The sequence below is a fragment of the Aplidium turbinatum genome, chromosome 1 (assembly GCF_918807975.1).
Source record: "Aplidium turbinatum chromosome 1, kaAplTurb1.1, whole genome shotgun sequence".
Lineage (NCBI taxonomy): Eukaryota > Metazoa > Chordata > Ascidiacea > Aplousobranchia > Polyclinidae > Aplidium > Aplidium turbinatum.
In genome coordinates this window covers 33969562-33982605 of record NC_137472.1, presented here as the reverse complement: position 1 = coordinate 33982605, position 13044 = coordinate 33969562, and positions in this window count along the sequence as shown.

Below are 13044 nucleotides of genomic sequence, written 5' to 3'. Positions count from 1 at the left end.
AAAAAAAAATATAATCACAACATTGCAATGCATGTTCTTCATTACTCTACCAAAAGATAATGTGTAAACTCACGCAATCGCAAAATAATCCAAAAGTCATAAGTTACCTCAACATTTCAACGTATATGAGTAGTTCTAAAATTCACATAGTTTTAATTTTTGGATATGCTCAACGTGAATAATTTTACAAAGTGAATCCCAAATTTTGAAACCGTGCCTTAGAAAATAACAGAGATATCACTCCTAAAGCATAAGAAGAATCGACAGCCCCCCAAACTGAGCAAGACTCCAGGAGCCCAACCTTTTCAGGGTTAAATAAGCCAACACGATGAACAAGGTTTATCGTCTTTACAAAGTTTTAAACAATTCAAATATATGGCTTGTCCACTTTCTTCTCTCGATGAGGATGCTTATAAATTTTTATTTTGCTTTTGGAACTGTCTTCCGAAAGCTTGTGCAAACCGCTATTACCACAGCGAACCCTCAGCATCAGGCTAAAACAGGTCGTTTGTATCTACATTTGTGAAGTAAACAACGATCATGCTGCTAAAAGCGAAACTCAGTCTATTGCGTACAGTAAAGATTGTTACGGCCAATCTCTGTACAAATCAAACGTCATATAAAACCGTTCAAGTCTACTGAATATTACGTCATGGAAGTTGCTGGAAAGTGTGCCGAAATTGCACCATTGTTCATAGACTTGTTTCAAACCTGTTTGGGCCTGATTAAACATGAATGCATTGGTTCACTAGCTTTGGACACCTGTTTTGAATTGCGTGACAATTGATTCATTTATTGCGTCAGAGTTACTTTCTACGTGAATTTGAGATATTGATATCTATTCTGGTCATTCGTAAAATGATTGTTTGAAAGTTGGCCGCACATTTAACTGTTGGCTTAGTGCTTGCTAGCTGGACAAAAGTTCCGTCTTTTATCCAATTAATCTGTATTGTAGTGACAGTTTTTTAGAGGTGTAGGCGTTGCACCTATTTTCGATAGCCTCGGGCTAATTTTACTGGAATACACTTTTGAATAGACGTTTCGAAAGTGTGTTTATTTTTGGGTCATTGCATGCAGACGAACGGATTTGGGAATCTTACGTTACAATTTTCCCACGAAGAGATTATGGTTTACCGCTGTGACCAAAGATAGGCAACAAACAACTTCTGCAACCACTGTAGATCTATTCTAGTCAAAAATACAACGGCTTATTCACAATTTCATTGATTAATTTTATTGTTTTATTGATTGATTGAATCTTTATCCTCGGACTGGAAAAGCTTCTTGCAGAGCTTAATCCTGGCAGTTTCGCATACTTGTAGAGGCTTTGAATCACTGACGCAAACCCGGTCACCGAGATTGACAGAGTGAAGTTTCCGATTGTTGAAGTTTTGTTGTCGGGGAATTATTCCATCCATTAGATGCCGCTGAATGAAGAGCAGTCCTTAGAATGCGTTGATCAAGCGCACACCCCGAGAATCGAACTAGCGCGGCTTGATCCTGAAGCTTCTTCGTTCCAAACGTCACGCGCTAACCAATTGAGCTATCGGGGTCCGTGTTTGCATATCTGTGTGGATGAATATAAATTTTATTGTTGTGGGGTGGTGACTGACTAGATCGGTAGCCACTTTAACAAGTCGAAATTCGGCCACTGAAATTGACTAGAATGAAACCGCCAACCAATCATAAGCTACGGTTTAAGTGACATAAAAAATGGCGAAAAGAAGATAATAGAAAGCAAATTAAGTGATGGAATTTTTGTCAGCTGGTTAGCTTAAGGGTTAGGGCTAGAAAGTAGTCATTTCATTGACGCGGGTTCGATTCCCACTACTACTATTGCTCTTTTTCTTCTGTATTAATAACTTCAATTACCAAATAAAGTTCAAAACAAGCATTAACTCTCTGGATGAGTGCTAGAAGGATCACAATTGGACGGTAGCCTCTTATAACATGTTCTGATTGGTTGACGGTTGCATTGTAGTCATTCGCAGTGGCAGAATTTCGACTTGTTAAAGTGGCTACCGACTAGATCAGTGCTATTCAAACTGTGATACGCGTAGCCTACCGGTGCCGGTTCGCAATTAGTTTGAAAATTAATTATTGAGTATTATTTTGATCGGAAAGTGTTTTTCATCATGATCAGGTTGTTTTTAATATGAGACAATCACTTTCAGATTCAATTGATTACCATTTTGATTTGGACAAAAGTGATATTGGAAGTTTCAAAGTGTTGCCGGCAAAAAATTCGTTTGTGTAAGGCTATTCCACAATATAGATACACAGTGGCGTATGCAGGGGAAGGAATTGTCCCCTATCCCTTAAAAAATGTTGAGTTTTTTAGCGTTGTTGTGATTGTCTAGTGCAAACATGTCATTGTTCAAGAGTGGTCTTGGGTAGCACGACCGTATTAACCGACCCTCGTACCCCCGGGGGCGGGCACTGCTGTTTAGGGGCCCACTAATTTCAGTTTGTTAAACCTTATATAATCTTAAATCACGAAAGGCTCTATTTACTGCTTCGAAAACCCCGGTTAGTAGGCCCACGTCTCTGGTTTGGGGCTCACCCATATTCATATTTAGTTGGTGCAGCGTTTTCGGCTATTTTAAATCATAAAATATGATAATACTGCTACAAAAACTCGACATTTTATAGCTGAGGCTGCATCGATAGATTTTGTATTGTTGATCATCATTATTTTGGAATGACTGTTTTAAATCAGCGAAACCAGTAAATCTAAGCTAATCTGTTAGTTAGAGCTTACAGAAAAAATACTACGCTCGCTCGCTTGCTTTCTTGGAAAATGTGTCTCAACGGTTGATAGCATAACCCTTGTCCAAACTTATCCAGCGTATACTTTTGCATTCGAGATGATTTTTTAATTTAACAAATTTTAAGAAAGGGAGGGCTTGCACGCGGAAGAAAACTCCACGTCGCCAAATTTGTAGTAACTACCTAGTTTGCTGAAGTAGACTGTTTTGAATTCAACCCAGCGTCTTGTTTGTCTTTTTGAAGACAAACACGCTGCGTCATGCTTTTCCCTAAATTAGTTTTTTTAAGTTTTTGTGAAATGTGGAACAACAAACTGGTATGAAGAAACACAGGATGGGTTACGGATTGGTAAGAAAAGGGGAAGGCCTTCACTTAGCAGTGGGTTACCACAGGCTGAAAATGATGATGATGATGACAGTCTTTTAGTTAAACTCCATAGCTCTTTGCATTGTTATCTAGTTAAAGATGAAGTCCCAACAGATTGCTTGATATTTTTGATCTACTAAAAAGTAGAAGCCAACTATTGCATTTCGTAGAGGAGGGAACGAAACAATGCTCATGCGGCCCTGTAGGGTAGGCCTTCTTTTTCGCTATGTATGCTCAGGAAGCGACGATTTTTGTTTAGTACCGTAATAAATTGCATTCGATATTTAAACTTTTACAGAGAGTTTCGATTAATGCTTTAATCTGAAACCATTGCCTGTTAATCGAACTATTACAGTTTTTACTTATCTGTTTAGGCTTACTAATGTGCTTTTCGTATTCACATATCTAATAATGACGAAAAATAAAATGAATGAATGAATTATTCAATCCAAAAGTACAGTGACATACGCAAACACCGTGAAAGTTTAGCCTATATTCCACCAACAGATAGCTTTGGCTGCCTTAAACCTTAGTCAGACTATGGAATGAGTCTACTTTTGATAAAAAGATGTCAAATTGCATCAAACGCTCCCCTTTTTCAGCAAGAAAATCCTGTATTCACTACTGAACGTGTCCTCAATCTGCCTGATTCATTGGGGTGAGCAAGCTATAGCTACGTTGTCTACGTAAAACATTATGCGACATCAAGGGTGTTATAACAACATTTTTTTTGTTTTCAATGCAAAATCTATCCAAATGTCGTAAGACTCGGTTGTCATATTCATAACGACATCTCTTGGAGTAGAAGCAGATGAATAAAGAGGCTTTTTTCTCGTTGAAATGCTCTGTTTTAGGATATCTGCTTGATAAAGAGACCTGCTGGTGGGCTAAATTCCGTGAGAGTAGAATTTAGATTTTTGAATTTATACAGTTGCAATGCAATTCACTTGAGAGTAGCATTTGTTAACAGAAAACGTGACATAAAATCAGTGAGACTAAAATTTAGGCAATTCTGGAAGATATTAAATGCTGACTATTCACACGTGCTCATGTTCACTTCTGTTCTGTAATTAAACCGTGCTGCATTTAAAACGTTCTAGGCTACGTGCTTTTTCCGAAGATCAAGGCGATTGTTAAGGTAAGAAAGTCACCTCTTACCTGGGCAAGGAAGGACGGTTTGCTGATTTGGCTTTTAAAGTTGATGTCAAATATCACCACATACTTTTCATCTTTGAACCGTTTCTTATAAAGCATGGGAAGTGCCGTCACGATTTTTGGAGTTCAGTATCTACTTTTATTGCTTTAAAAGCTTCGTCTTTGAAAGACGCAGCTTGTACTTGGTTTAAAGAGACATTTTCCACCACTTTTACACCACTTCTAAATCCGGCCCGCATTCCACTTCTACACCACTTCTAAATCCGGCCCGCATTCTTCAAAAGCATTCTCCACCACTTCTAAATCCGGCCCTGGATATGCTAATGGTTTGAAAGTCTCTGCCACTGATGGAAATATTTCCAACATCTATGCCAATAGACCCAGCCTCCGTTCATAAGTTTCAGCTAGAGCGGTTAGACTTGCAGTCTAAAGTGGAGCAAACACAAGCATTCCAATTTAATCATCTAGGCTACTTCACTTTTGAAGTCCAATCCCAGAGGAAGAGTATCCATCCAAGATTTTACATAAATCTAATTGAATCACAGAAGTAATTGAAGTCACAGAAGTAATTGATTTTCTCCAAGAAATCTGGTCGACGCTCCTCCAGGATGTGGTTTGGGTGAGCGTCCAAGTGTGGAACATGCTTTTGACCTGATTGCAATCTTCTCTTTGCTTGAGCGCAACATCTTGGTTTTGTAATTCAGACGTACCGTACTACAGTAATTCAGACAAGCTTTTGATTTCAGAGAGAGAACTTTTATTTCGTTTGTTGCGAGAATAGTAGGCTACGGTACAATGATACACAATACGAATAAAATAGCACCATAGCAATCTATATAGGCTTACCATAACAGACAGGAAGCAGCGAAAGACAATAGGCTATGTCATACCTGATCTACTAACTACGTGATCGTTTGTATTATTTTACTTTGCTTAATGAATGTGTGTATTTATAGTCCTACTCGCAACAAAATAAATGCCAATCAATCAATCAATCATCGACAAATTACGTTGAAACAAGATACTCTGATGTTCAGTAAAAATGAAAAAAAGGACAGAGACTAAAGAAGTGTTAGAACAAGTACATTGACTGTGATCTTTGCTCGATATGTTCCTGGATGCCAATATCTCATCATATTGTAGGCCTAAGTCTTGCTGTGAAAGCATCTCTTTCATACATTTCCGGTTCTTTAACCAACGGTGATCAACTTATCTTCGCTGAAGATTTCCGCTTCTATCATCTACATTCTACAACAATAGGCTAAAAGTTTTGCTTTGCATCTGATCACAGCAGCTAGAAAAATTAGGCTAGTTTATGTTAGCCTACATCGCATTTATTTAACATCTGCAGATATTGAATCAATTAAAAAATAGCAGAGGCTATATTTAAAATATATTGTGAATATAGCATCTGAGGCTATATGTACAGCACACTTTTAGTCGAGCATGACGTTTGACCTCAATATGCGCTCAGACGTGCTGTAAGCCTGTACCTCAGCTCCGTATTTTTTGGCGAAACATCAAGTCGCGCACGCATAAGCAAGATAATAAACATATGAAGGCGACAGCAATAAAACAAACAAATGGAAAAACTAAAGCTTTCAAATTATAACTTACATTAGGTGTTGCGACCGTGGCAAGGGATTGAGGAACCACGTGGGCCTCGTGGACCTGGGCCCACCTACTTTATTTTCTGGGTGGGCCTGGCCCACCCACATATTGCAATTTCTTGAAATTGCAAGATTTTAGCACTGACAACAATGTTTTTCGTTTTATGTCTGTCCATAAAGAGTCTACATGAAGCAATACTTCGAAAATGTGTCTTTGGTATTTGACACCTCAATTCCAGTTATAATCAACAATGGCAATGGCTTTTTTAGTAGAGTAACCTGCTCTGATGATGTCGCCAAACTTCCAAGATTTTCTTTCACACCTTTGAAATGAATCCTTGAAGGACCTATTAAATAGTAACGTCCAAGACCTTTTATACAATGAGTGAAGGCACTTGAAGAATTAACTTTTGTACGTTTTAAAAATAAAGCTTACTATTCCAGCAACATTATAGCCTATTACATGTACGCTCCAAAAGTCATTTCAACAAAAATAGTGAATTTTGGCCGTGACATAAAAGAGTTTAACACCTCTTTTATGAAGACGCCTCTTACCCGCAGTTAAGAGCTATTGATATAACGCTAATTAATCTTACTTTGGCGATTAAAATGTTTATGGACACTGAGTATTATTATTTCACATTTTTAAGTGCTTGTTTTTGCAATAAAAGTGAAAAAAAACATGTTTTGTTTTCAATGTTTGCTTGTGTATATTAAGTCCTTCAGGGCAGGACCGATTATACACTCTTCAAAAAAGTTTGTATAAGCTTTAACTTCACAAAAATAAATTCGATTGTCAAGATATTTACACAGTCAATAAACATTGACCTTGGCCGTATTCTCTAAAACTTTTGTCTTATTTTGATATAAGCTGACGAAATGAGAGCAAAAAAGAAAAAAATGTCTAATAGGTCCTGCATCTCTCCTACATCTACTCCATGAATGAAAGAGGCACAACATTGATTGAATGGTGTCACGAACAAAACTTGTACATTGCCAACACCTGGTTTATGAAAAACCCTGAAAAACTTTGGACTTGGAAGAGTCCTGATAATCACACGAGAAATCAAATTGACTATATTCTGACATTTCAAAAATTTCGAAATACTATCACAGATGTTTCCACAATTCCTACAGCCGACTGCGACAGCGATCACAACCTATTGGTTGCTAAGTTTAGACTCAGACTACAAAAAGTTAAGAAACTTAAAAAGAAACAAAAAATTGATTGGAACTTCTGCAAGGATATTAGCCTAAGAAATGAATATCAACAAAAATTCGAAAATGAAATGATCAGCTCAAAAATCAACAACAAAAACGCAACATCAACAGAGGAAGACTTCAACGTGATTAAACATTCTCTAATCAAAGCAGCTGAAGTTTTTCCTACGGTTGAAGCCTCAAAGCATAAGAACTGGATGAAACCCGAAATTTTAGATATGATCAAAGAGAGAAGAAAATATAAGAACAAGAATGACTTAGAATATAAACGCTTAAACAACAAAATAAAGAAGGCTTGCAACGAATCAAAAGAAGACTTTCTCAATAACGAATGTGCTACTATTGAAAAAATCTACAATTTCACACCAGGTTAAGCACACCAAAAGATTAAAGCAATAACAAGAAAATTCCAATCAATACACAAATCTGGGTGTTTAAAGTCTAAATCAGGTGAAATACTTTTGGAAGAAGACAAGATTTTTAACAGATGGAAAGAATACATTGAAGAGTTATATGGGGACCCAGAAAGAACAACAAAACCGTTTAAATTTTCTGAGCCACTTTCAGGACCAACCATCTTAAAAAGTGAAATAACATTTGCTTTAAGTAAAACAAAAACAAACAAAGCATTAAGCCCAGATGAAATAAGCACAGAAATGATAAAAGTACTAGATGACATTGGCATTGACGTACTCCACGCACTCTTCAACAAAATATATGACACCGGTGAAATTCCAACTGATATGACAAAATCTATTTTCATTACAATCCCGAAGAAACCAGGCACAAGAGAATGCGAAGAACATCGCACAATTAGTCTGATGTCCCATATTATTAAACTACTGCTGAGAGTCATCATGAACAGAGTTAGAAACAAATTACACCCCTTCATTCTGAAAAACCTCGCTCAAAGATCAATCGAAATGCAAAAAGACCTGTACTTGTGCTTCATCGACTATAAAAAAGCTTTTGATAGAGTTCAACATAATGAAATGTTATGCATGCTCGACAGAATTGGAATAGACGACAAAGATCTAAGAATCATTCAAAATTTATATTACGAACAATCAGCTGCTATCAGGATAAATGATGACTGCAGTGACTACACGCCCATTCAGAAAGGAGTAAGACAAGGTTGTGTGCTATCACCTGACCTTTTCTCACTATACAGCGAAATAATTTTAAGACATATTGAAGATGAAAGAGGTATTAGTATTGGAGGAAACAACATTAACCACATACGATATGCTGACGACACTGTTTTGATAGCCGACTCGGACGTAAAACTGCAGAACATATTAGATATTGTGTGTACGAAAAGCAAGATATTTGGCATGGAATTAAATAAAAAGAAAACAGAAACAATGGTCATAACAAAGAAAAAAGCAACCGAAACTCCTATTTGTAATTTATCAGTTAATGGAACAATTCTTAAACAGGTCCAAAAATTCAAATATCTCGGTACTATGGTGAATTGGGATGCAAGAGACGAAACAGAGCTCAACATAAGAACAGCCCAAGCAAAAGCAAGCTTTCAACAAATGAAACCAATTCTTTGCAATAAAAATATCTCTTTCAAAACAAGATCTAGAGTTTTAAAATGCTATATTTATCCTGTTTTTCATTACAACTCTGAAACCTGGAATATTTCAACAAAAATGGCAGAAAAGATTAATGCTTTTAAAATGTGGTGCTTCCGTAGAATGCAACGCATTTCATGGCTGGCAAAGAAAACAAATAAAGAAATTTTACACCAAGTGAACCAAACCAGAACTCTGTTAAAGAGTATGAAAACCAGACAATATAAATTTCTCGGCCATGTAATAAGAAAGCAAAAACTGGAGCATCTCTCTTTAACTGGTAAAATTTTTGGAAAGCGGGCACCTGGCAGACAAAGACAAACACATCTGGAACAATTTAACGACAAAACAGAAACAATTATCCATGCAACATATAATAGGAACATTTGGTCTAACTATTCATCTGAGGCCGTCGATGCCTGGTTCAGGCAAGGCAATTGAAGAAGAAGATCTCTCCTACTACAAAAAAATAGCAAAATTGATTTTTTGCTTATAAATATTTTTCAAGTAGCCCTAGAATAAAAAGTGTTCTTAGAGCAGATATAAACATGCCACTTCTGCAGCTTTTGATGTAACGTTCATCATTTTATCTCCAGTGGTTTACCAAATATGACAATTTTTATGAAAATGGTACTAGTAACCATAGAAACGCCCAGCGCGACCGTGTGACGTCATTATTTTCAAAATTTTTTGTCACGTTTGTGTTTGTAAAAGTCCACTACAAATTTTCAGAAAGTTAAGGAAAAACCAATGAACCTCGCCATTTTTTGGCACAGCCTAATGTGCAGGTTTCATTTGCCTCGTAAAATGGGATTTAGCAGTTTTTAACATGAACTTTAATCTATCCTTCAACATTAACTCAAAATGTATGAAGAGAAAAGTTGTTTATTTTTCTTGCAAAAAATGCAACTCAAGTGAACCATTGGTCCCCACCCATGGGGACTATTGGTTCGTTCAAGGGTTGAAGATCATATGTTCACAACATCTTGTTGAAGAAGTAATCAAGCACCGTCCAATACAAATGCAATTTTTATCTGCATTATTTGCTTATTTATTTTTATTACTATTTACATGGTCTTGCAGTCTAATTTATATTTCTAGCAACTAAAGTATATTTGAAAATTAAAGTAGGCTACAGAATGTGGTACTCGATTTCGGACGTTTCTCTCCTGAAGCGATTTGCGCTGACGCTAATTACTTTGTACGCATACTTTGTTTGCCACAGTTGAGTTCTGTCTTGCATACTGAGCTGCAGTTGCTTTGTTTAGTTTAAACTTTAGTAGAAGTGTTGTTTGCTGAGTTTTGTGAGTTAACCTTATTGTGTTTTAGGTTATGCAACTTCTTAGTTAATTTAAACCAACTTTGTTTGTGTGACTAAATGTATGATATTACAATCACTTACAGAAATGTTTTGACAAAATTTACAGTACTGTAGCTATTCGAGATCTGCGAAGTTGCATCCGAGACTGAAACTTACTTAGTAGATTGCAACAGAGTCAAGGCCTATGAGAGGGGGGTACGGAGGGTACGGCGTACCCTTGAGGGCCCAGGACTGTGATTGTTGGGGGGCTCCGAAATTGGGATTTTATAGTTTACGCGCATTTTTTTTTTAAAGCTCGGGTATTTTTGGGACTTTTGTGTTTTATTTGAACACTATTTGAAAAAGGTAGTTTCACGCTTATTTCACTTCAAAATGAATTTCGGAGCAGGAGCGCAGCCGGAGTAAAAAAGTGACTTCATTCACCTCTGCTGGGCATGTAGTGATTGTAAAAGTTAATGAAGAAAGGTTAGGATTGGTCAGATGATTAACTTGATTATGTTTTAACAAGATGTTATGCTTGAGCCTTGGTAGAGAGCTTGACTTGTACCACATACCGTGCATATAACATTCAGTAACGTTAACAGATTTAACATTTTTTATTAAACACACACCAAAAAGAAAAAACAACCAAATCCAACGTTTTCGACATCACATAGTGCCCTCATCAGGAATAACTAGTGCCTACATCTAAGAGAAATAAATAAATGAATTTGAAAATTTTACATTAAAGCTGTACAAGCGACACCTCTCAACAGCACCATCAACAACTGACACACGAATTCAATGTAGGATAGCCTACACAAATTGGCAAGGGACAGATCACATGATATGCACAACACAAAACACTAAATAATAATTTTATTGCAGGCTGATACTATTATTGCGCACAGATGTCCAATTCTGCAATAAAATGTTGTATGTTGTGCAATACGCCTAAGCAAACATCACGCGGTTTGCCCAAGACAAAGGAAGTCCGGAGTGAGAGGGGGGCCCGGAATGACTCTTCGTACCCCTAATGAAAATTTCTCTCAGAGGCCCTGAACAGAGTTCGATGTCGAGTTGAGGAAAGTGGGTAACATTTTCAGTGTTCGTTGGGTTGCGTCCTCAAATTGTACTATCAATGCTCTGTGAAATGGTTTCCCAGCATTGTATAAACACTTTATAACTCTCGCAAAAAGGAAAAATATTAGATCAACAGATCCAACATGTACATTTTATACAGTGGTCTCTGCATTAAAATGGCCGCCAAAGAATTTGTAGAAGATCTGGCCCTTTTAAAGATTGTCTTCGGCAATTATCGCTTTTGTCAGAAACTCTCCAGACTGGGAATAATAACTTCGTAGTAGCTAATCTTCCCGTTAAATGGACTGTTAATTCTCTATTTCAAAAAAACAAAAGCTGTACAAGAAGGAAAGTATTCGTTTGATAAAGTTGTGTCCTTGAGAAATTGAGTCCTTGTAGTACTAAAAACTCCTTTAACCGTATCTGTTACTGGCGTAGACCTTATGGTCTCGCCCTCTGCTAATTCAGCAATTTCACATAGAAGCAGTGACGCTAAAGACCTGAGATTTCTTGACTTTTACTTTTTTTTCTTGCCCCAACTTTTAATCCCGATTATGTTGGTATCGGATAATTGTGAAGTTCACAATAAACCTTTCGTCACAGCCAGTTATAAAATGCAAGAAATTTCCTGATATTCAATAGCTTGATTGACAGTTTACTATTAGCGTGCGGTTTCATTTTGTGTTTGTCGGCGGCGCTAAAATTCCATTGTGTACTCAGGCAGCAAAATCCGTCATTTTTACATTGATTCAACGTCGATGTGGCTGTCTGGGTAGGGAGTTGGTCTTTGACGCGATATGAGTCATTCTTTGCTGGCAGACAATGATTAGGTAGGTAATTTATTATTGTCGTAAATTGCTTTGTAGTGCAAAAAGTGCATGGAATACTGTTTGCACAGAAACGGAAAAACAAAATTGATAAAATTCTGTGTTCTATGCAAGAGGACTTTCAAAATAAAATGTAACCTGAGAAATTTGACCAAGAAATGGCGAAAATAGTTCAAAAACCGAGTCTTTATCACCTTTTCTACCTAAAATACACAATCACGAATATATTTTGCGAAATAAATTGATTGAAGTGATAGATAAGATTTTGACCAACGGCATACTTTTTCCCGTTGTTATTTGATATAAGCCGACAGAGTAATTAGCAATAAGAGAGACGTAGACCTGATGGTCTCGGCCAGTAACTCTTGACGCCAAAAGGAAGCAGTGACAGATACGGTTAAAGACCTAACGTTGGATCAATTCAAAGCTCGACGTAGAGACTACCCTTCTTTTGATCGTAATCGGCTTATTCAAGCTTTGGTTGACAACATTGGAAGCATGATGATCAGTGATGTAGCCTACGCGCATACAAAAAATATTGACGCCGTCAGCGTAAACGCAAACGTTCGAAAAACCATACGCCGTATGCGTCAACGTAACTTTTAAAAAAAGTTGGCGGCGTCAGCGTATAGGCTACACTGGCGTAAACTCATTTTGTTTGCTAAGTGACAAACATTCACACGGTATAAACCACTCGAAACAGACAAGTTTTATTTTGATTTTCAACGAAGAAACACAAGCATCTGAAAGTGTTCATCTGACATTTTGCTGTGTTTTGGTTTCAATATGTCTTTGCCCATTGAAAACATTCTTTCTACTGCAGCGCTGGAAGGTATTGGCGTGTTGTAGCGAAAAAAAGACATTAAAAAGTATACGTTGACGTTATACGCTAAAAAACCGCGAAAACTTTACGGAGTAGCCTTAAGCGACAACTATCCAAAAAAATGTGGCCGTAAGCGTTAGCGTAAACAAAAAGTCTACGCCGCAAGTCTACGGCGTAGAATTTGCTGCGTATACGTACATCTCTGATGATGCTGGACATCAACAATGAAAATTATGTAAAGAGCTTGGAAATTATTGTAGCCTACCAGAGTTATGGCCTGCTGCAATCGAAGCTCCATGGCAAGAAGAGG